The 25,271-nt window shown below is 32.5% G+C and overlaps 1 protein-coding gene and 1 non-coding gene across 2 annotated transcripts in view; one reads left to right on the top strand and one right to left on the bottom strand.

Annotated features, from left to right (window-relative positions):
• Positions 1-25,271, bottom strand: part of EYS (eyes shut homolog) — a 1,174,088-nt gene that overhangs the window by 942,129 nt on the left and 206,688 nt on the right. The window lies entirely within an intron of this gene.
• Positions 9,967-10,097, top strand: LOC116279692 (small nucleolar RNA SNORA11). The gene has a single exon (XR_004188994.1). It is a non-coding gene; the product is annotated as a small nucleolar RNA SNORA11 (small nucleolar RNA).

The following is a 25,271-nucleotide window of genomic DNA, read 5'->3' as shown; positions in this document are numbered from 1 at the left end:
AGTGTTTTTTCAAGTAGATAACCTGCCAACAGAAACCATGAGTTCCAAATTACAAGAAAAATGTTGAAGAAAATTCTGAATGACCATTTCTTGAGTATATCACAAAAATTATCCTTTCTTTAAGGAGAGGAAATTGGAGGAGTGCCACTATAAATTTCCTCTAACTTATATGGTTATATAATTATCCAACCTTTCCTGAAAAAGCTGATATTCCTTAGTAAAAGTATTTGTATAGATCTAAAGACAAAATTCATACTATGTCTGTCAAGTAAAATTTAGTTTTGTTTTTCATACATGTCATTTGTTATCGGTAATATTATCTGGATAAATGAAACCAAATGAAGCAAAACGAACAAAACAAAAATTATGGTTAATATTTTTTAGGTCCTTTCTGATGATTTTATGTCTTTGATGTTCATACTCTTCTTTTTTTTCTATATTTAGTTCTTTTTCAAAAATTAAATTAGTATTGCCAAGTATAACATATTACAAAGAATGGAATTACGAGTAATTAGCAACATTACTTCACTGAAAAATTAGTGTTCAAGGTTAATAACTTGATACATGTAGAAGTGAAATCTTTTTGAAAAGTAAGTGAAATCTTTTTGAAAACTATCTTCAAATTGCCTATTGTGCTATCTAATGAATTACATATTCATACTATGTGAAACTGTAATGTTGAAGACTGTCTGTGAGTTCTCCAGATAGAATACTATTACTAGTTCATATTTGCTGATTTTTTTCATGTTAGGGATAATTATGGGAATCTTTCTTAAGTAATTCTAAAGCAAATCAATGGCAAATCAGTGATTAGTAGAACCAATATTTAATGTAGCACCCGATAATTCTGAGAGGTTAAAGAACTGTGATTTACCTAAGTAATATTCATATATAAGCACATGTGCTTTTTGGTTTTGTTTTTGTTGTCAATGACTTATAATCTCTGTGGTAGGTAAGCTCTGAGGTGGTCCTTATGATGTGTGCCTCCTGGTGTTTATAGTCTTGTATAATCCCTTCACCTTGAGTTTGGACAGGACCTGTCACTGGCTTCTAATCAACAGAATATGGCAAATGTGAGAACATGTATGTGATTAAGTGCATGTTAATATGTCACATAAGGTGATAACATTCAGCTAGTTAAATGACTCCCTTCTCTGCTGACTTTGAAGAAGCAAGTGGCTATGTTGTGAGTCACCATATGGAGATGGCCATGAACAAGAATTGAATGTGGCCTCAGCCAACAGCCAGCAAAAAGCCCATGCACCTAGTTGAGCAGCCTACAAGGGCCTGGATGCCGCCAATAACTGAGGGGACGTGGGAAGTGTATCCTTCTTGAATTGAGCCTCAAACGAGCTCATAGCCCAGTCAACATCCTGATCCAGTGAGACCCCAAACCAAGGACTCAGTTGAGCTGTGCCTGGACCCTCAACCTGCAGAAGCTGTGAGATAATAAATGTGTGTTGTTTTAAACCACTAAATATGTGGCAACTTCGTTATGTACCAATGTACATAACAAATACAATGCCTGTCTTCAGATAAGGTTGTTTGCTAAGTATTTCAGCCAAACACGTTTTTAACTCTATCTGCATTGGTGGCCAGAAAGATGACTGATTTTCTATCTTACTTTATCCTGGAGAAAAGTTTTTTTCTTGTAAAAATGATAGTCTTGATTCTGTCATGTTTCCTTAAACATTATTGATTTGATTTCTAATAATACCCTCCTGCATTCACTTGTTAAACACATAGTGTAAAATGGCGAAGCTGATTATCAGTGACATTTCTGCGTAAAATCCAATAAACAAACTGAAAGAATATCTCGATTAGTTTTTAAGCACAGTGTATGTATACAAAAAACTCTTTAGAGTGTTAATTACATGACATTACGTTCTCTGGCTTTTAAATATCACTGTTAAATACATGGGACTATTATGTTCTACTCTTCACCCCACAAATGACTTTGGCAGGATTAAAAGACACATTATTATCATCTGATGTCCTTCAGAGTATTTCCACTTGTTTTGCATCTAGTCCATCAGAATGACTGTCACAGAGATCTCTTGCCTTAATATTAACTGTACTTTGTGCCGCTGAGCTGGGATAGATTGCTTTAAGATGCGCTATTTGTTTGTGTCTTAACTGCTTTATAGTACATAAGCTTGTGGAAAATAAGGTTTAAGTCCAATATTTCTTTCAAACCTCTTAGTGCCAACAACTGTAAAGATATATCTAAATAAATGTTTTTCCTGTGTGATTACATGATTAATTATTCAATAATTTATTCTATTCTGAAACCCTAAAGCATTTCTTTCATGTTTAAAAAGAAAAGAGAAAAAACATGTAAGGGGAGGTAAAAGGTTTTTAAAAGGGTTTTCAAATGATTGGCAAAATCTAGGGAATAAAAAATTCAAAAATATGCAAAGGAAAGGAGGAAGGAGAGAATAAAGGAGGAAAGGAAGAGAAGAAAAGAAGAAAGTAGTAATGATGCAGAAACAGAATGAAGAGAAAGAAAATCTGTCTTAGTAGTTTTATCTTCTACATTGAGATGATTGGTTTCTTATAGATAATTTCAAAGTACATCATCTGTGAAGACATGTTTTTACTGAATGACTGCAATGACTTTATATGAGAGCAATTTTACAACAATGGGCTTAATAGTTTTAAAGTTTGTGCCATAGCTTCTGTTACTGGCTAATTATTAATATATCTCTTCTAAATTGTAGTAGTATATTAGCAAAGGGGGAGTGAAGAGAATAAGAGGTTTTTAGTATTAGGGATAATTTTTGTGTAGTCCCTTGACTAAGTACTATTTAATTGTCTCCATTAAGCATTTCCACTGCTTGATAACTAGAGCAGATTATTTTATCCAACTGAAATGTTAAAAAATGGACACCAGAGTCTGAGATTTGCATCATGGTGTATAATTCTCCTGATTAGTAAAATAGCAATTTTCAGGGTGATTTCTTTCCATATTTAAATGAGATAAACCACTCAACCAAAATTAATAGTTCATAAGAAATGAAAGAGCTCACATTAGCCATAAAATGCAGTGTGACTTTGTTATATCATTTCATGACAGAAAAATGAAGGTGCTGTGAGATCTGGGTTTACAAATCAAAACAAGTGAACACATTATATCTTGAACCACAGAGAGTACAGTACAGCTGTGTTCGATTTTCTAAGCATATAAGCAAATGGTCTGAGGAATTCAAAAATCACCTTGCATCTTTAGAATCACAGAAAGGTACCATGTCTTGGCAGAGAAAAGTTGGTTTTATTTCAGGCCACATTCTCTCAGTGTTTCCACTGACAGTTCAGTATCACTTGCACTTTATCTAGATTAAGCCTTAACATTACTCTTTCATCAGAGTTACTACCCTGACAGATCGGTGATTGGTTCTAATGGAACTGATGAAAAGAAGACAAAGGAATGGCTGTCCTGCCCACACCAACAGCTTTGCCACCCAACATGTACCATTTTTCACTCTAGAGCTTTCAAGTTTGACATTGAACAGGCGGTTTCACCAGCTGCAACCCTGAAGCGAATGCCTTTACTGGGCATGCCAAATGGATCAGGGGAATTTTCTCTTGAATTCTTTCCAACTGGGGAGTCTGAGATTAAACGGGTTTTAGCAACAGTGACTGAAGTTCATGGATTCATTTTTTGACTAGCTTTTAGGCACTGTCTTATATGTCATTAACTCTACAGAAATGATTATTTTATAAGTTAATTGATTTTCTTTGTTCATTGAAATTTTTACAAATATTGTCTTCAGATATTTCAGTGACAAGAAGCAATGAAGGTCATGTTTTCAGTTATTCACTGAGCAGTTATTTTTCTACCATGTGGCAAGCACTACATTGTAGATAAAATTTAAGCAAGCTCCTGTCAGGGAGCTTGTGGAGTAGGAGAGAGAGATAAGAAACAAACAGATAAAATAAAATGTGGTACATCTTAAATAAAGAGTGTGCCTAACTCTGCCTGGCAGGTTCAAAGAAGGTAATAAGGGACTTAATCTTGAATATCACCAGGTAGGCTATTGAGTAGAGAAGACCTTTGAGCAAATGGATTTTCCAAAGCCTGAAGGCTTAGGGACTACTTTGTGCTGTGAGGACTACGAATAGTTTGGTTATATTAAGGTTTTGCTCCAATGAATATAGAATGCAACAGGAAATGACACTAAAAACTTTCCAGATTGTGAGGATTTCTTGTATGAAATGTCTGGACATGTCACAGGGAGTAAGGAGACATTTAAACATTTCAGAAAGAGAGTAACATGGAAGATCTGGGTTTTAGAAAAATCAACGGAGCTTCAGTCAGATGATTTTTACTTATTCTAAGTTTTACCTTCTTTTCAAACTAAACCAATGACAGAAAAAATGGTGAGGAGAAGAAGAAAGATATCAGAGATAATCAAGAGATGTAATTAACAGAACTTAATGCCTAATTAGATCTGATTACAGAAGAGGAAGAAGAGTTTAAATAATAATAATAATAATAATAATAATAATAATAATAATAATAATAATAATAATAATATTGCTCTGAAGGCTAATCTTCCCTTGGGATTACACTGTATTTCAGAACAATTAAATCCTTAAAAATCAGAGAGGTCTCCTCATTCAGTTCCTACCCACTATTACTGGGACTGGTTCAGTCATTTGCATTTTGTCTCATTTAACTATACCTCACATTCTCATCACACTAGGTTTCTGCACCAAATGTAGGACTGTAAGGCGTATATTTTCTCATCTACTCCTCTTCCCATATTTTTCTGGATTTTCTTTTTCCAGTTCCAACCTCCTTCTCTGACTTCACTCCCAAACTTTTCCACTCTGCTGTCTCCAAACTTCATTGTACAGTTACCAAACTAAACTGTATCATCATTGCTGAATATTTCTGTAGTCGAATTTTCACTCTTTAAGAACCCATTGATAAATCTGAGGACTCCTAACTTGATAGCTACATACAGTAAAAGTAAACAGAAGTTTGGAAGAAGTTTCTGATTGAGCCAGAGAAACTTCTGGCTCAATCAGAAACTCTTGCCTTTACTATGTATTCTTAGTTTCCACTGAACATTTAAGAAAATTGCCAATAGATGCCAAAAGATTTATTTCAAAAATTATTTAATAATAAATCTAAATATTTAAAAATTCTACGTCAGTCATATTATTTTATAATACAAAAGAAATACAGGTCTTATGTGATAACACAGACTCTCAGATGCCATGTCTTGGCTCAAGGGTGTTCTTCCCTTTGTATAGAAACACAGGTTTTCATTACAAAATGTCAACATTTGTACATGATTTTCTTTTTAAAAAATACATAACTAACATTGTCTTAATTCAATTCAAATATGCTTTATTTGGTGGGACAGGGAAATGATGAGGTTTAAAAACTTCTGGAAAATTGTTCACATCCTGGATATTTCCAAAGGACTGTGTTGTGAATGAAAAAAAAAAATGTGTCATAGATTTTCTGTCATTACTTATTTTTAAAGTTATGTAATAACCTTTGCATATCCAATAATTGTGACAGAAATGAGGAATACATTTTAAGACAATGAAATTAACCAAATGATAAAAGCTCCCACCGTATTTTTTCCAATACTTTGAATATTTTAAGTAGCAAATTTCTCTTTTCTTGTGAAACTTTCAACAACTTTCTCTCCTCAGGGCAACTCCTACAGACAATGAATAATTTAGTCAAAATTCTAATTAAAAACTGAGTAGAAGCTCCAAAGCCTGTGAAAGTTATAAGGCCATGTCGCTAATTATTTGTTACTTCAATGTGTGGTCTAAAACAGCTCTAGACGGCTTCCAGAAAGGTTATGTAGAATTAGCAATTCAGACCAAACCCGTTTCTCAAAAATTCTATTGAGATATAACTGATGTCATAGTTACTGGGTCTTAGCATGTTTCCATTTGCCTTTATAATTTATATCCTCCCTCTTTGCAGAAAAGTAATATAATTGTGGCTTGTTCACAGCTAATCCATTAAACACTTTCTGTGATATCCATGCAATATAAAATAATTCTTGTATTAATAGCTGGTCTTCTCCAGGACTAAAACTTCACTTTCAAATTTTCAGTGCTTTCATTACAAGTTATTCATCACAAAGTCTAGCATGTCACCCATGATAATGGAGTTAAGCAGAAACACAAAGTATTTCAAAAGTAAAACTTCACAAAGCCAGATGTGTGTTTGGACATATTTGGTTAAACCCAGCACTGAAGTATACTACCCAAGTTTTACATGAGACAATTTCTGGCACTAAAAATGAACCACTGTCATATGTGTGGAAACAACTTAAAAAAATGGCCACCAACCTCACTGGAGCAAGACTGAAAGGGGTCATTGGCCCTCATTTCTATATGCATTGTTCATGGAAATTCAAAAACTGAAAAATTCTACCAAATCACATTAAAATATTCTTTAAAAATGTTTTTAAGACTCTGTAATTGTATATATGACTGCAAATATTTTTGAAAAACTTAGGGAAAATTTACTCAATTATTTTTAAATATTAGCATTCTGATAAAAGCAGTTGTGTTAATTGACTTCACATTTGCTTTACAAAGAATTATTATACACCATGAATGTTATGAGTTAATGGAATTGTATTCACTTGGAAAGTAATAACAGAATATCAGAAAGATATATGATGATAGAAATTAGTCATAATCCCCAAAATTGTTTACTTTTTTTTGCCACAAATCATATAGGTGAAGCAAAGAGCTATCTGACTTTTAATGAAGTATCTTGATCTCACATAAAGACACAATAGTCACAGAATTTCTCCTTGATATCACAATTGAATTGATAATTTAGTTCTTTGGAACTTTGTAGTTTTTACTAAAATAATCTTAAGGTAAATCTGTTAACACATAGAAGGTAAATTGAGTTGTAGGAAATCTTTGTCGAACCTCAGCCTTTTGAAAATAAGAATGCTAGTGCCTTGGTAACCCTGCTTGAAGTTAGCTGACATTAAAAAGATGCACTTACTAACACCTCTGAAATTCTTTTTCCAGTGCAATTCAGAGTTCTCAGTCCTGGACTTACATGGAGGGGCAGATATATGCTAATAGGAATGCCAGCCATACTTCAATTAAAAAGTGGGTGAATGAAAGAATGAATGAATAAATACACTTATATTAACTAACAAACAATCATTTGGAGATTTCCAAAGTCTATACTATTGACCATTTTGCTACTTGAAAAGGAGAAAATAAACTAGAAGAACCAGAAGGACATACCTACATTTTAATACTAGTTATTTTTGAGTTGCTAAAATAACATATCTATAATACTTACATTTTCCTTAAGCCTTGAAAATACTCCACATGTATGTTAAAACATGAGTTATTTTATATTTCTAATACAGCAATCAGCTATTCATATAGAGAACAGGGAGGCAGACATAGCTGAACAGCTCATAAGGACAAAAACAATACATTTTTTAGTTAATGGAGCAATATAATTGATTGAATACAGCCCCGCCATTTTATAAAAAGACACAACTAATATGTTAACTCCCTAAGATTTGTCACTAACCATCCCTTATTATAAAGAAGACAATATTTCTGTTGTCAGCTATGCAGATCAGATCACATCTAAAATGCGATTTGCAATTTTGGGTTTTAAGAATTTATCTAGGAAAAAATAAAGAACATATAAGTGAGGTAGGTGATGGTGACCTTTGGGTCTACCTTAAAAGTGTGCCAAATAACATTTACTGAGGAAATTTTTGCATTGAACTTACAGAAACAGAGTGCAAAGTCTTTAATATTGCCATATTAACTTAGAAGACAGAACGTATTACGTGTGTTATGTGAACATAAAAAATACAATGTGGTCAAAGGATCAAATTTGTGTGTTGTTTTATTTAAGAAAGCAGTAAGAGTCCTAAAGCCAAAAACAGAAAGCTTTACAGTTTTTCTAAGGGATGTTAATTTGAATTGAAGTTTCCCACACAGTAACTTGCAACGTTTTTGATGAGAACTAATAAAGGAGAATTCGCTTGCCAGGATTCTTGCAGAAGATTTCACCATGTTGCCTTATAAGTTAGAACAGATTATCGCATCCTATCTTAAAATACCGTGGTGCTGTGATAGTCTTACTGCTTGTTATGTTATAGAAAATATTAAATTTCATTGATTTTTTTCAGTGTGTTTTGTAACATGCTTCCTGAAAAAGATGATAGTTTATAAATCATGTTCTGTAGAACTGTAAAATATTTAGCAAGATCGAAAGAGACAGGGAGAACTTCTTGTTACTTCACTGTAAATCTACTAATCTCACCAAAATATAAATCAAAAGGAAGAATAGAAATCAAAATAGAACAGGAAACCAAGTATTACAAAAAAAATACTATGTACTCTTGAACACCAGTAATTCTTCCTTGACAGTTAATATTGGTCTTATATTTGTTAAAAATATTTTCATTGAAATACAACTTTTATATAAAAACTATTTCAAGCAATTATTATTAAAAATACAATGATGAGTTTTACAACACATTTTAAATTGTCTTATTAGAAAATAAACTGTTCAGATTAGAGTTTAAAATTTTTGTTGAAGACATTAATGAATGATGCCTGCAGATTTAAAATTGGCAAATCACATGAAATAAAGCTTAACCTTCTATTGATAAAATTATATACATAATTTTGTACAGAGGAAAATTTTGCATTACATTCTTGAATTAATTACCTTGCAATTAAAGTAATAGTAAAGATTTACTTGAAATTCTGTTGTATAAGACCAAAACTTCAAGCAACACATTATAATTACATTGGCAGATGAAAAGATTTTCAACTAAACTTTCATCCATACCCTTAACTATACCCTTGAACAATTATAATGGATGTAGAGCACTTTTCTTAAAGATAACATATGGACTCTGACTTCATAGAGATTGGATAATAATATGGGACATAGGACACACCCACACACAATACAAAATAATAGAAGCTGCAAAACAGAAAAAGCTATTAAAGGAACAAAGTTTGGGTGATTTTAAATGCTAAAACCCACCTCAAAACAGACAGATGGTAAACCCACATCTGTTCACATATAGAAAGAGAACATAACTATAAAACATGCTCACATTAGATTTACGTGGCAATAAATAGGAGACTTTCAATTGTACCTCAAAGACTATAAATATCCCCCTTTTTTGTCCCTTGTACTAAGCACACAATGGATCGGAAATGATTCTAGAAATCAAATTTCAGAAATAATTGCCATTCCTCTGTTTACTTCCAAAAATGAAATTGCCATGATATTTTTTTATATTCTAGAAATTTCAGAAATCTTTATAACGAGAATAGAGACACCCACACTTGCCTAATCTAACCACTGACATTTTATGACCATTTAAAGTTAACTGATATGTCAACATAATTTGAAAATTGTTATGGATCATACAAATAGTAAAATCTTTCAAAAGACATGTATAGTTTTGAGTTCTGAAGTTTCATCTGATGAATTAAAAAAGTAGAGAAAAGAACTGATTGTCTTTTCAGCAAACATTTTTTTCTATGTTCTGTAGTCCTGATTAATATATACAATTGTTTCAGATCATCTAAGTGGAGCACTAAATATGTATAAAAGTTGAGCATTGACATTTTTCAAAAGGAACTACAAAGTGTGCATTATAATGATATCACATAGTCAATAAACAGAACATTTGAATCATATAGCAAGTAAATGTTGACAGAAGTTTTGGACAAAAATTTAAAAATTCAAACACTGATTACTACATGACATCTATTGTTTCTTAATCTAGGTTTATTTTTTACTGATGGATGTGAATCTAAAGAAATAACGTATCTAAAGCTTATTCTTATGGAGAGATTCATTAATTTTACAAAAGCCAGCCTGTAAACTTAAAAAGCTTTTAATGAAACAAGTCACTTGTATTTTTAGTAACAGTACCATTGCAGTATCTTAAAAGGGCAGTGGATATGGTGTGCTTAGAACAGGGGGCCTGAAGAAATGGCTCCTCTGTTTACAACACATCCAGCAGGAATCTGAGTTCATTGTGACAAGGAGCACAAAACTTGGGGCTTTCCTGTGAACAAATAACCCTGCTTGTGTCCCCCTGCACCTCCACATGGCTGCTGGGCAGGACCAGTGGGACAGGGCTCAATATTGGAAGAAAAGCCACAATATTTAGTCAGGAAGTTTGCCACCTAGAGTCTGTCTGCTCCATGGATGGGTGGGCCATGAGTGTCCTTATAGACATAAAGGCTTTGAATCCCTTTTCAAAGGAAAAAAGAAAGAGATTGCATATGCCATTCCGGAGTAGAGAAGTTATTTTTTTTTAGAGCAGTGAAAATACTTTGTATGACATTATAACGATGGATATATATGTCATTATACTTTTGTCCAAACTGAAGTGAACTGTGGACTTTGGTAATTATGATGTGTCAATGTAGGCTCATCCTTAGTTTAAAAAAAAAAAGTACCACTCTGATAAATAAAAATAACCACTATGTATGTGTGTGGAGAAGGGGTATATGGGAAATTTCCATATCTTCCTGTTAATTTTGTTTCAAAACTAAAACAGCTCTAAAAAAAAAAAAGAAGAAAAAAGCCTTAAAGTTATAAACAAGGACACTCAATGTTACAGTAGACATTTTTGTCAAAACTTTGGTTTCAGTTTTTGTGTATATATATATATATTTGTATATATTACATGTGTGTGTGTTTGTTGGATTGAGATGTATTTTTAGGTCAAAAAATTTTGCAAGCCACTGTAGTTAAATTATACTGGCAAATAAAAGCACAAATAAACCTCAAAAAAAAAAATGGTACTGGAGAGAATGAGACAAGTGATTTTACTCCAAACAAAATGTTAAAGTCAAAAAGAGGAGGAGCTGGCTTAAGATAGTATTAAGATATTAAGAGATAATATCAGACATCGACTAAATTTGGGCATATTGAATTTGAAGCATTGATAAAATTGTAAGCTAGGATCATCAAGCATTTGGAAATGCAATAGTAAAGGAAACACAGGAGATGGGTTTACCCTGTAGCATCAACTACTATGCACCATACAGTTCACAGTTAAAGCTCCAGATAGATAGGATATCCCAGGCTAAAAATAGAGAAAAGGAGGAAGGGCAAAGGAGTAGAACATACATTTAAGTGATAGGAGGAAGAAGAGAAAGGTTGGAATACCTTGTAATCAGTGGAAGTCTTGAAAAGAATAAGAAGAAAAATAAAGACTGAGAAGAACATTGTTTATGGATGTGAATGATGGATTCCTCACTGGTATTACAAATAAGGAGCAAATATATCAGATCCCTACATATGAAGGTGAAGATTTTGAAAAGGAGACTTGAATATAATCTATGCATGATGAAACAACATCAATAATGAAGAATTGAGACAAGAAGGATGGGAGCAGAGCACAGCCATTAAGGAATGATACAGCGATTAACACTAAGGTGGCAGAAGATTCAACTCCCAGTAGACATTGAGGCTCAAGATGGCAAGAGATTTGACTTCCAGTAGACCTTGAGCTTCATTATATCCTCATTGTAATATGTTAGCATGGTGAATGACACTTCTACAGGCACCATGGCAATTCTGAAGCTAACCATAAAAGGTCAAAAAGTGGGCAGTTGTTCAATTCCTGGGAATTCCAGCTCCTTCCCGAAAAGTAGTTGGAATAACCCTCTAACTAGCATATGAAGTTCCCAAGCTCATAAAAACAGCCCTCATACCTCCTGGCCACTCTCCCTTCTGAGTGACACTGCCCACACTCTGCCTATGGAGTGTGTATCTACTTTTACTTTAAACACACATCCCCACACCTCATGGCCTTTCTCTTGTCTTCTAAAACAGCCTGAACTTGTTTATGGAGTATATATATATATATATATATATATATATATATATATATATGAATAAAACTACTTTTATTCAACTATGACTCACTCTTGAGTTCTTTCCAGCTTGAATCCAAGGACCACACTTGGTGGGGCATGTCTCAGGGATTCAACTGAGACCTGGGACATGGCCATCCTCTTGCCCCACAGTTTTGTTTTTTGGGGGTTTTTTTGTTTTGTTTTTTCTGTATCAGAATGACATGGAGGCTAAAGTTTTGCGTGATATAGCATCCTTATTAAATAAAATTGACAAACTTAACTGATTCAATCAATGAATGGATATAAACCACAGATTCTTTCTAGTACTAGGTGTCAATTTGTCTGTCCCTTTCAAGTTTTCTAATTTTCCAATTGTTTTTGGAAAAAAAAACTGAAACTTTTTCTTAATTTGAATATAATTGGTTATTAGTGGAGCTTTACTTCTTATATTTTTATAAGCCAATTGTAAGGCTTTTAGAATTTGTTCATCCTGTATATATTTTTAATGAATATAGTATTTATTTCTGGATGATTATTAAAATTCTATGTCATAATTAAGCAAAATGTTTTTCCAAATTTGAGTTTAACTTTTAATCTATTTCTGTACAGGTGTTTTGTATTTTTATGTACTTGGATTAGCACATTTTTTTCTTTTATGACTTTGTATAGTATGACATCTTTAGAATACTTTTTCCAGTACATTATGAAAACATAACACTCATTTGTATTTTAAATGCTATACTTAGCTGTCTATTAGTCTCAGTTTTGTTTATTGTTCTCTTTATGTGGTAGATATATATTTTAATTTTTTATAGTGAGTGATAGCAGTGTTTTCCAGTTTCTTCTCCTGTTTTTATACTTTGTAAGCAATTTTCCTTGATAAGTCTCAAGTCACATAACCTTTCTACAATATTTTATTCTGTTCTTTATTCTTTTTCATTTACATTTAATATTTACATTCTTTTGAAATTTAATTTTTTTAAATGCTGGAAGATAAAGGAAACTATTTTTCCTTACAATGAATTGTTCCATGAGTATGTATTGAATAATTATGTCTTGTCTTCTTACTGTGATACCATGCTTTCTTGTTCTGTGTCTGTTTCTGAGGTCTCAAATTTATTATAATATTCTTGTATTTTGATTGCTTTTGTGCATATATTATTTTAAAAATTCATATTGAAATATTATAAACTTTGTGGGGTATATTATCTTTTTTTTTCTCAAAAATCTTTTATTCTGAATGCAGTTACATTTTTTTTCAATTCCCAAAGCATTTTCTTAGGATTTTACTGAAAATTTAGTATGCTTATAAAAATGTTTGAAAGTATAGCCTTTCCATTACCAAAGCAGTTTTTGGGGGGAATGTGGTATTTTTCTCCATTCATATACTTCTTCATTGTGGACTTCATAAAATTCTGTGTTTATTTAGTACAATTATGCCATATTTCTTGTTTAGATTTTTTTCTTTTAATTTGATATTGTGAAACCATTATAAATATGCTTTTATTCATCAGACCTTCTAACTGGTTCATATCAATTATATAGTCTAACTATCTTATAGTCTTCATACTCTTGAAAAATGTGTGTTATGTGGTTGAAAACACTAAAAAAAAAAAGATTTGGAAGAAGTGTAGTTGATATTTTCTGTTTCACCAATAACTAAAATAAAATTTTCATCAAGCAACGGCTGTACTATAACTCTCCTTCCCCCTGCTACAAACATTTATAAACTGAAATCCAAGGTATCTATTACTGAGATTCAGGCAATGATTATACTTCAGCTAATTTATATCCTGAATATATTGAGATAACCTGACCAAGGTCCATAATCTTTGATTTGCTGGATAACCATTCAGATTTAGTTGAAATGCTTTCAGCAGAACATGTTATAAATGACTCTAAATAAGTTGATAAAATAAAACCACATGAAACATTATTCAAACAAATAATAACAGACCAAGCTGAGAAAAATATGTAAATCCTAATTTTGATTTTAAAAATTGAGCAAAAACTAATAGCATAAAAATAGCTATTCTAATAATACAGAGTCAAAAGTAAAATAATGGCATGTACTTTTCAAGCCAATTTAGTAAGAAATTAAGGAAAATAATACTTAAGTCTGGTATGAGTTTGATCATTCAGTCTCTGGGAAAGGACATATGTAAAACATTTCTGGAAAGCAATTTGGCTTCATAAAACAAAAAACCTCAAATAATTTTAGGTACTCTGACTCATCAGTAAAACTCTCCCAGCCCTATAAAATCTGTTATTACAATATGTTGAAAGGTTCGTAAAAGATGTAAGGACACTGATATCAGTCACAACATTGTTTAAAATAGAAATGAAAACAAAGAAAAAGTAAATGTCTAAAATTAGGGATGTTTATTTCAGATAGATGCATATTTATAATGAAATATTCTACACTAGTAATTAATAAAATAAAAGTTAAGTAACTGGAAAAGTTCTTAAACATACTGTCAGGTAAAAAAAGGAAGACACTATATATACAAATCATCTCAACTATTTATAATTTCAAATGTTAAATCTATGTTAATGCAACACTTTATTTTCTATGTGAACAAAAGCAGACATGGAGATCTACCAAAATGTTAACAATCTCTAGATTTTCAAATTGTGGGAAACTTAGAAATCATCTTGAAATACTCATTTTATATTCAAACATTCTTACATTTGCATGTATCAATGTAATTGTCATTTGCAATAACTGAAATCATGTGAGCATCCTTTACTCAGTTATAACATTTATATTTAACATCATAATAATAATCTTGATTTATACACCACCTGACTATAGATCTTCTCTTATTTTGGAAGCTCAAAGTAGTCTGACAAAAACATGGCCTTAATAGCTTCAATCTATCAAAATCTCATCACATAGAAACTCTTAAGCACTTAATGTCCAGTAAAATCCTCATCTATCTGGAATTAACAATGAAGTTGCAGCTCTAGTAATTTTTTTGTCGTAATGGAAAACTTGTACCAAGACTTTATTTTTCCCTTAGAAAAATTTAATTTCTTCAGATTCAGCTATTAAAAATGGTACAGAAGTTATATCAGGGAAGTAAGCAATTATGTTGAAGATAAGAAAGTAGAATACAGCAATTATGCGACATCATTGCTTCAGACCAGAGTCCCCACCCAATTTCTGGATTGAGGTTTCCAAATAAATTTCACACTCAACGTGATCAGCCTGCATATTCAGGAATTTCCATGGCAGTCATGCTACCACACTAAATATCAATATTCTCATCTTTTAAAATGGAGTATTTTATATCTACATCTTAAGTTTTTGTCCCAGATTAAGTTACTTGATTGCAAAGCACCTCACAAATTACTTCCCTTCCTGTATTAGTCTTCCACAATTCCTGTAACAGAATCTTAGGTATAATAATAGCTTGCTTTTTGGTATTACAGATAGGTGATTAAATACATCCTATACCTTAGATAGTGGCCATACTTTATGTGTTAATTGATTATTAGAGACACATTGAGTAACTTAATATTTATCAACTTTCTTCCTGAAATTCTTCTTTTGAAAGAACTTTCAACAAAAATCATGGAAAACATTTTTGATGTGTTATTTTTGATGTGTTGTGTTCCTGTCAATTTTGGAAAGTAAGATATGAGAAAAACATAGTTCATATGGGGATTGACTACATTCCCTTGATGTGGCATTTCTAGAGAAAAATGAAATACTCTTCTGTGTGTATTGTTTTTTATCATTTAATTTTTTTAATTTACAATGTTGTATTAGTTTCTGGTGTACAGAATAGTGATTCAGTTATACATATATAGTCTTTTTCATATTCTTTTTCACTACAGGTTACTATAAACCATGGAATATGTAGGATCTTGTTTATCTAGTCTATACATAGTAGTTTGTATCAGCCAATCCCTAGCTCCCAATTCACCTCTCTCTTCCCTCTTCCCTCCCTGATAACTATAAGTTTGTTTTCTATGTCTACGAGTCTCTTTCTGTTTTGTAAATGAGTTCATTTGCATTATTTTTTAGATTCACATATAAACAATGTCATATGATATTTGTCTCTGCCTGACTTACTTCACTTAGTATGATAATCTCTAGGTCCCCATGTTGCTGCAAATGACATTATTTCATTCCTTTTTACAGTTGAGTAGTATTTCATTATATATTCTTCAAGCATGCAGAAATCCAGAGCAAGGTGTGTTAGGGTAATAAATAGGGAGAATGTGGTACGTCTTCAGAGACAGGATGATTTTACACTGTGCTTGTGTTACTGGCAGCTTCACAGTTGTAACTAAGGCTACTTAGTACAGCTCAAGACTTTGGGGACTGATCTCTGCACAATGATCCGACACAGAAGTGAGAGATTCAGAATAAAATGGTGACATAGATGAAATGGTGCAGACAAAGGTACTTTGGAAGCGAGATGATAAAATTCACTAAAAATCAAGGATCATTACAAATTCATACACTTAGCTATCTACAAAAGAACATGATTTTTCAAGGAAATCATGTACATCTTCTGAAAGATCGTTCTTAAGACAATCTAGGTTAGGATGACAACTGTGAAAGCATGGCATGACATCACAGTTCCTGAAGGTTTTTTTTTTTTTTTGACCAAATGGTAATGCTAGTTGGGCTCATGAAGCTTTAAATTTTGACATATTCTTGTACTTCTTGACGATAATGGATCCATCAGCTATATTTTCTCCCTAAATCCAAATTTTAATTATATGGAAGGTATGTTGAAGCAAGTAGCCCTCTTTTTGATATTTTTACATCTGAAAAACTGCCTTAGCATCTACAGCAAGAGCATTGGCCACCATCACCTCCGGGATGGAGCAGATTCAAATGGCTTATAAACAGAGGCACTGTTTGTGACTGAATACTGATGTTTAGACAGCAAGCAGTATGGTCACATTGAACTTTCAAATTTCTTTTAAAGTGTCATTTAAATGAATTCTTTATACATGAGAATTGCATTACATTTGTTCTGAGCAATACAATAGTCCATGCAATACTGCATTTACAAATAGAAAGCATATGATTATTTGGGGTAGTTTTTTGCTTTTCTCTTTCAAGTAAAAATTAATACCTTCAAACAAGGGATGAAATCATCAGAAATGAATGGAGGGGAGGATCAAAAAATAGAGGACTATAACAGTTTCTAGATTTCAACTTATAGTTTTTATGTCAAATATTCAAATAGCATGCAAATTTTTTCCCAATACATTCTAACCTCAGTTGCTACTAGTAAAAATACTTCATGTCAACATGTCATTTTAAAGACACAGAATAGGAAAGAAAATAATAGTATAGCCAGAGTGACAGACATTTCTTGTCAAAATATGAATAATTCCAACTCTTTCATACAGCTTTCAGCTCTGTTGGGGTGTGAGGGCTTATTCAGTTTTGTTGTTTTGTGCTTGCTATGTATTTTATATAGTATTGTCAGTTAAGTAGGTTAAATAAATTCAACTCCCCATACCTTGAAGCCTGAGTAAAGAGCATTTTAAAAAATTCAGTTGGAAAGAACAAAGTCTCCTTAGTCAGTCAAGAGCTATGTCTTTTGAGGAAGTGCTTTTTCTAAACTTAAGAAACAGTGTGGTAATCATGCCTACCATTTAGTTTGAAATCTTGTTGGGAATGAATGTATTCATATAAAGATATTGCAAATTTTATTCTTCACAAATTGACTGACATTTACTTAAAGTCACTTGGAAGTAAATAAAACTGCTTACTTTCTAGCTTCTCATTTCACTCCACTTCTATATAGCAATGACTTTCTATATTTATTTTCAGGATGAATTCTAATTTTATACTACACACACTTGCTCTTTTTTTTCCTGCTCAACAGACCTCTGTGTTTCTATTTGACACATCAACAAGGTAAAATCAAAATCAAATTTAATTTCATATTCTTTATCTTTTCAGCATTTAGAAAGATTTTTTAAATAGATTTTATGATTTACTCTCTTAACTTTCATATAAAACAGAGTGTTATTAATTACATTTATCATGTTATACATTATACTTTTAGTATTTACTTGTCTTATACTAAAAGTTTGTACCTTTTGACTGTCTTCATTCAATTCCCCCTTCCTCCACCCCCTGCCTCTGATAACCACAAATCTGATCTCTTTTTCTATGTTTCTTTCCTTCTTTCTTTCTCTTGGAAGTATAATTGACCTACAACACTATGTTAGTTCCTGGTATGCTATATAGTGATTCAATATTTCTATAAATTTCAAAATGATCACCATTCACCACAATAAGTCTAGTTACCATCTGTCATCATACAAAGATATTACACTGTTACTGGCTACATTCCCCATACTCATCTATTTTGTACTAGAAGTTTCTACCTCTTAATCTCCCACACCAATTTCTCTCATCTACCTACCAACCTCCTTGTTGGCAACCACCTGTTTACTCCCTGTGTCATCTATGACTCTATTTCTGTTGTGTTATGTTTGTTCATTTGTTTTGTTTTTTTAAATCCACATATATGTGAACTCATATAGTACTTGTCTTTTTCTATTGGACTTATTAAATTAACATAAATCTTATAGGCTCACCCTTCTGTTGACAATGGCAAGATTTCATTCATTTTATGGCTGAGTAATATTCCATTGTGTATGTATGGAATATTACTCAGCCATAATATGGCTTGGCTATTGTAAATAATTGTGCAACAAACAGGGGATGCATGTATCTTTTTGAATTAGGGTTTTCATTTTCTTCAGATAAATACTCAAGAGTGGAATTGCTAGATCATATGACAGTTCTATTTTTAATTTTTGAGGAATAGCTATCCTATTTTCCATAGTGGTTGCACCAATTTACATTCCCACCGACAGTGTATGAGGTTTTCCTTTTAACCACATCCTTGCCAACATTTGTTATTTTTGTCTTTTTGATAATAATTCTGATAGGTGTGAGATGATAGTGCATTCTTTTTTTTTTTGGAGGAAAATATTTGCAAATCATATATTTACTAAGGATCTGATATCCAGAATATATATATTTAAAAAATCTTACTACTCAACAATAAAAAGATAAGCAAACAAATTAAAAATAAGCAAAATATTTGAATAGACATTTCTCTAAAGAAGTTATATAGATGGTCAATAGCACATGAAAAGGTACTGACATCCTTAGTTATTAGGAAAATGCAAAAGAAAACCATTATGAAATATCACTTTATGCTCATAGGATAGATAAAATTAAAAAGGATAATAAGAAGTGTTGAAAAGATGTGAGAAAGTTGGAGCTCTTAGACGTGGCTGGTTGGAATGCAAAGTGATGAAGCCCCCTTTATAACGCGTTTGTAGTTCTTCAAGATGTTCAACATAGAGTGACCATATGGCTCAGCAATTTCAGTCCTGGGCATACACTCAAGATAAATGAAAACACACAGCTATATTTGTACATACAGAAACTTGTGCTTGACTATTCATAGCAACACTACTCACAAAAGCCAAAATGCAGAAAAAAAACCAAAATGTCCATCACCCGATGAATGGGGAAGTAAAATGTATATCCATACAATGGAATTATTGGCAGCAAAAAGGAATAAAGTACCAATATCTATTATGACATAGATGAACCTTAAAAACATTATGCTGAGTGAAGAAATCTGTCATAATAGCCCATGTATTATTCTATTTATATGAAACATCCAGGCAAGCCAATACACAGAGCGCTTGCCAGAGACTGAAAGGAGGGAAAAATGGGAAGTGATTGCTATGAGTGTTAGATTTCTTTTCGTGGTGATGAAAATGTTCTAAAATGAAGTACTAATGACAATTGTACAACTCTGTGGATATCTTAAAAACCACTGAATTATATGCTTTAGAAGGGTGAATTTTAAGTATTTATTATACCTCAATAAACCTGTTATTAAAAAATTAAGTGTGCCATTTGCTTCCTTCTGGGACCCTGGCTGCTGAAGTTTGAAATAATAGATACCTCAGCCTACTTTATTTTAAAATCAGTTTCATCTACAGGAGTTGGTCCTGAACATGACATCACATCATCATGAAAGAAAAAAGGTGTAAGGGTAAACTCTAACTTCTCAACTGTGCTATACAAGACACAGTTTAATTTATTAATTTAGAATTTGTTAAAAATATTTTTAATTTTGCATTGAAATATAGTTGATTTACATATTATGTTAGTTTCAAGTGTACAACCTAGTGATTCAATATTTTTATATATTATACTCTTTAAATTTATTGCAAAATATGACTATACTTTCTTATGCTGTACAGTATATCTTTGTTGCTTATTTTTTGATTTCAGAGCTACTTATTCATTTACTTATTTTTAGTTGAAGTACAGTCAGTTTACAATGCTGTGTCAATAGCCTTCTGATCTTGATTTGAATTCCCTGATGTTCCCTGATATTGAGCATCATTTCATGCCTGTTGTCCATGTAGATACCATCTTTACAAAAATGTCTATTCAGATCCTCTGCCCACTTTTTCATTGGGTTATTTGTTCTCTGGATGTTGAGTTGTATGAGTACTTTTTCTGTTTTGAATAGTAACTCATTATCATTATAATTTAATATTAACTCTTATGTTGTTTGCAAATATTCTTTCCCATTTAGTAGTCGCCTTCTTGTCTTGTTGATAGCTTCCTTCACTGTGCAAAAGCTTTTTAGTTTGATGTAGTCCTATTAGTCTATTTTTATTTTTGTTGCCCTTACCTAAGGAGACAATTCTAAAAAAAAAAATATTATTGAGATTGATATCAAGAGTGTACTGCCTATGTTTTCTTCTAAAGCTTTTCTTCTAGAAGGGCCATCTTGCCCACCCCCCAACCCCCCGTTTTCATACTCTTGAAATAAATTTTTTCATGATTCTGAAAATTAATCCTAGTAAAAAGTAAATTTAATTATATGTGTACCAGTCTTATTTGAAACACTATAGAAGGTCCATCAAATATATCACAGTTTCCTCAATTCATGTGTACTTATTTCTAAGAACTTCTTTTATTCTGGTCTCAGTTCTTTTGGAATACAATGATGTTTACTGGGAAAAATGTTAATATTGAGTCCATCAATGTATAAACCACATAATTCAATGGAAGTGAAATATAATCCTAATGCATAAACTTCTCATGGATACAGTATTTACAACATTAGCTTTAAAAAATTTAAAGTTGTTTCATTCATCTCTCCTCTGTTTCCTTAAAAGAACGTTTTATTGTAAGCAAATGCAAGGGTAGTATCCAAAATATATGCTTAATTGAGATTCCCAGTATCCTTAGTTTGTCCAAGAAAAACATTTCACAATACATCTCTGTGGTGTTCAGAATAGTGGCCTCCAAATATGTTTGCCTATTCATCCCCAGAACCTGTGAATACACATGAATATATATGGCAGGAAGATTTAAGGTTGCAGATAAAATTTAAGGTCCAATCAGATGACCTTAAAAGAAAGGTATTATCCTGGATTATCTGGGTATGTCAGTGTAATCAAAGGGGTCCTTAAAGGTGGGAGAAGGAGTCAGAAGAGGCAGTCAGAGTGATGCCATGTGTGAGCTTAACCCACCATCCCTGGCTTTAAGAATAAATGAAGAAGACCAGGAATCAAACAATTTGAATGGCCTCTAGAAATTGTAAAGATGAAGAAAGTGGATTTTCTCTGACAGCCTCCAGAAAAATGCAGCCCTGCCAACATTTTGATTAGCCTATCGAGGCTCTTTTCTTACTTCCGATCTATAGGACAGTAAGATAATAAACTTGTGTTTGTTTTAAATCACTAAATTTGTGACAATTTGCAACAGCAACCATAGAAAACCAGTAGTTTCTGCGTTGCAACTATCTTAATTATGCAGTCAGTAAAATTTTCAAAATTTTATTTGTAACGCACACCTCCTAGAAAGTTGTTAAAATAATAGACAGCATCTGCCTAGGGAAAAGGTGAAAAAAATTAATGTATACCCATGTTTACTAATTAATTAACTTCTATTTTGTAAACCATAGAAATCGCAATTCTCAGATCATTATATCAGTAGAAAAAGAATGCTTCTGGATTCTTATGATCTCTATTTAGATTTAGAGTCCTACAGTACACTGTGACTTGATTTAGACTATTTGTGAACTTAACATACGTTATTTATAAAACTGCATGGTTGTTAGCATGTTATAACAGTAGAATATGAAAAGAATAAGCAGCTTAACAGCCCAACTCTTTTTTGTAGGAGAGAATATGATATATATGGTTTAATATATTTTATAATATTAATTATAATAATTTATAATATATTTGGAACTGGAGTTGAAATATACAAATCTAAATAATTGTCACAATAAGAAATATTCCTGATTCAAGATAGGCTTGACCTTTGTAAGTCAAACTAGAATACTGTTAATTACTTTGAAAGAAAGTTTTATACTCCTTGGCTGTCAATTCACAGATGTATGTCACTCGCTCCTCTCCTTTGTCAAAAGAAATGAGTGGCCACAGCAGGTGCCTCGCTCTACAGAACATACTCATAAGATTCTCAGCATCAGTGCTACTGAGTGTTTCCCTGCAGCCACAGTTTGATATTAGTGAAAAAGATTAGCTCATTAAAGCACATAAGAGTATAAAATAAAGCAAAGTCAGCACAAATAAAATTCATTAATTATGTCTAAGCTATTGAACCTTTTCTTTTATGTTAAAGAAGCTTAAAAATGACAGGTGCATATACTAGAAATGATGGAGTGCCTACTTACGGCTGGTTATGCTCCTTCCTGTATCACAGTTGGTTTGTTATCATTATCTAATGTTTGTAAAGTGCTCTGAAGTCGAAATCACTCCCTAGGTGCTGAGTCAGACCAATATGCCTGAATAAATCTGATGATGAAAAACATGTGGTATCATTTCCGTACCTCTTCAAAAGAAATTGGATGTTTACCATGAAAGAAAACAAAACAAAGCAAAACAAGCAAACAAACAAAATGAAAAAAAAAGTTCAAAGTAAGTTGCGGACCAATTTAGAATGAAACAGAACCCTGTTCTCCCTCCATTCAGGCCAGAGACAGAAGACCTGTTGTGCTGGAACCCAAGGACCAGACACACTGGGACACCTGCCGGCAGAGGCCACAGTTCCTGCAGCCAAGAGACACTGGTGAATGGGACAGCTGTGGGCACTTGGGGTTTCATATAAAGACAGTTCACGGTATCTTTGCATGAAAGTGATGACCAGCGACCACGCCATTGTCGTTCTGCTGTGGTGGCAAGTTTACTTGAGGGCATCTTACTAAATGTGAATGTAATGGTGAATAAGGTTCTGCCTATGGTAACAAAAGAACTGTGTGGGGGACGTCTATGTATAGAGGGACTGCACTATTGGTGCCAACCTTGGCTAGATAATATTCTTTAGCGTGTTGTAGGATCTTTGACTAATGTTCCAGCTTAGGAGAAAATGGCAGATGGATCTGGAAGGATCATTTGTACATAATATAAATCAGGGACCATAATATCCAAAACAGTAGAAAAGATGGGAATGAAACTAAATGAGATGAGTAATAACATACTAAACATAGTGGCCTTTATTCTATAGCTACCTGTGTTTATTAGGGCCTGTAATGACTTTTGTTGGCATTATATACTTACACATTTGTGAGTCTCTCTCTATGTATATATATACAAATATATAATATACAATATATAATTATATATTACATTACATATAAAGTATATATTCAATATAATCTGGGCTATATGCATTGTTATATTATTATTCATTATTGTCATGCGTATTTCCTTTGGTTTTAAAAATAAGTTAAAATTAAAACGTTTTCATGGGCTTATAAAATTATCATGGGTGAGCCTTAGGCACTGTGCTTACTGTGTCTGATGGAAAAGTTGTCCCTGGTGCTTATAACAATGTTAACATCAACAATTCTGTGTTCATTCAGATTTTTCCAATTCTATATCTCAAATTAACCTTGGTAAGAATATAGGCAAACAGATTAATTAAAATTCATAGTGTGAATAGGCTCTGAATAAATTATTTATGTATATATGATGAAAGCACTAAAATACTTATTAAAGTTATCAAATCTACTTCCCTGTTTTTATCCAGTGTTCAAAAATATATTGAGTATAACAATGTGTATTTTATGAAAATATTCTACAATCTGCATGTATCATCTCTCAAGCAAGTAAGTGACGTTGGAAATGACTACATTAGTCAAGACAAGGTGTGCACAACATATATGGGCAAGATATTATTCACAGAAAAACTCTAAAAGTTCCCACATCACTAGGAGCTAAGAGGATGGGAAATGACAGCTCATATGTGATCTGAAGCATAATTACAAGTGATGGAAATAACTTGGGAACATTGAACTCATTACATTTCTGCATTAGTAAAATTCTTTATCAACGGGATATGCTATAGGTAAGTTAGTTAAACCAGAAACTCCTGGGATCTAGTCTTTATTCTGAGACAAAGCAATATACTTAGCATTTTTCTCTAGACCAAATGTTCATTTAAAAAGATCTGTAGTTCTGGATTCTTACAATTCAGCCTGACTTTTTCTGAATTAAAATGAAAATGTGAATTTCTGTTAAATGTATATGTTTCAGTTTGACAAAATAACACTTACTTTCTAGGAAAATTGTAAAATGTGATAAGCATATCAAAAAGGTCAAATACTGTTTGATATAATAAATACTGGTTTTGTTGCGGTGAGAGTACACAAAATGAGATGGGTATTTTAGATCCAGTAACCTCCGTTTCTACAAACAGATAAGTAACTATTATTTGATTTTCAGCATACTGTCTTTCTTTCAAGGAGCTTAAGGAAATGTATTCACATATAACCTATGTAAAATAGGAACAATTTATGTTCTTTCAACTGTGAACCGCAATCACCATAGGCATTTGCAAGTTTACATGAGATGGAAAACAATTTCAAGGCAATCAGCTAAACCACAATGAAAATTACACATGCATCACAGCACTGGGAGAGGGATAAAAATGTGACTTGCCAAAAGAGAATCACTCTGTACATCACTCTGGCTGACTGGTGCTGGGGCCCTGAACGACGCAGATCTGTCTGTAGGCAAATGACAGTGTAGACTGATTTGATAATTCAGCCTTCAATAGGAAATGCATGTGTCCAGGGACGCAGTGCTATAAAGAAAGTTTCTGAGTCTGGGAAATAGGTCACCTGCCTGCTGCTTTGTGCCAGATCATAACTGCTAACTTGACATAATTTGGCCTGATTTCAACAGTTGATTTAATGGTAACAGGAATTATATTCATGTGTATCTTTTTTTCCCAAATGTAGAAGACTTCTAAAATATCTATTGCTTTTGAAATCTAATCAAGCAGCCATTCAGGTTTAAAATAAAATGACCAATTTAAAGACAGGAAAATAAAA

This window comes from Vicugna pacos, chromosome 8, assembly GCF_048564905.1.
Source record: "Vicugna pacos chromosome 8, VicPac4, whole genome shotgun sequence".
NCBI lineage: Eukaryota > Metazoa > Chordata > Mammalia > Artiodactyla > Camelidae > Vicugna > Vicugna pacos.
This window is presented reverse-complemented; position numbering and strand designations above follow the sequence as displayed.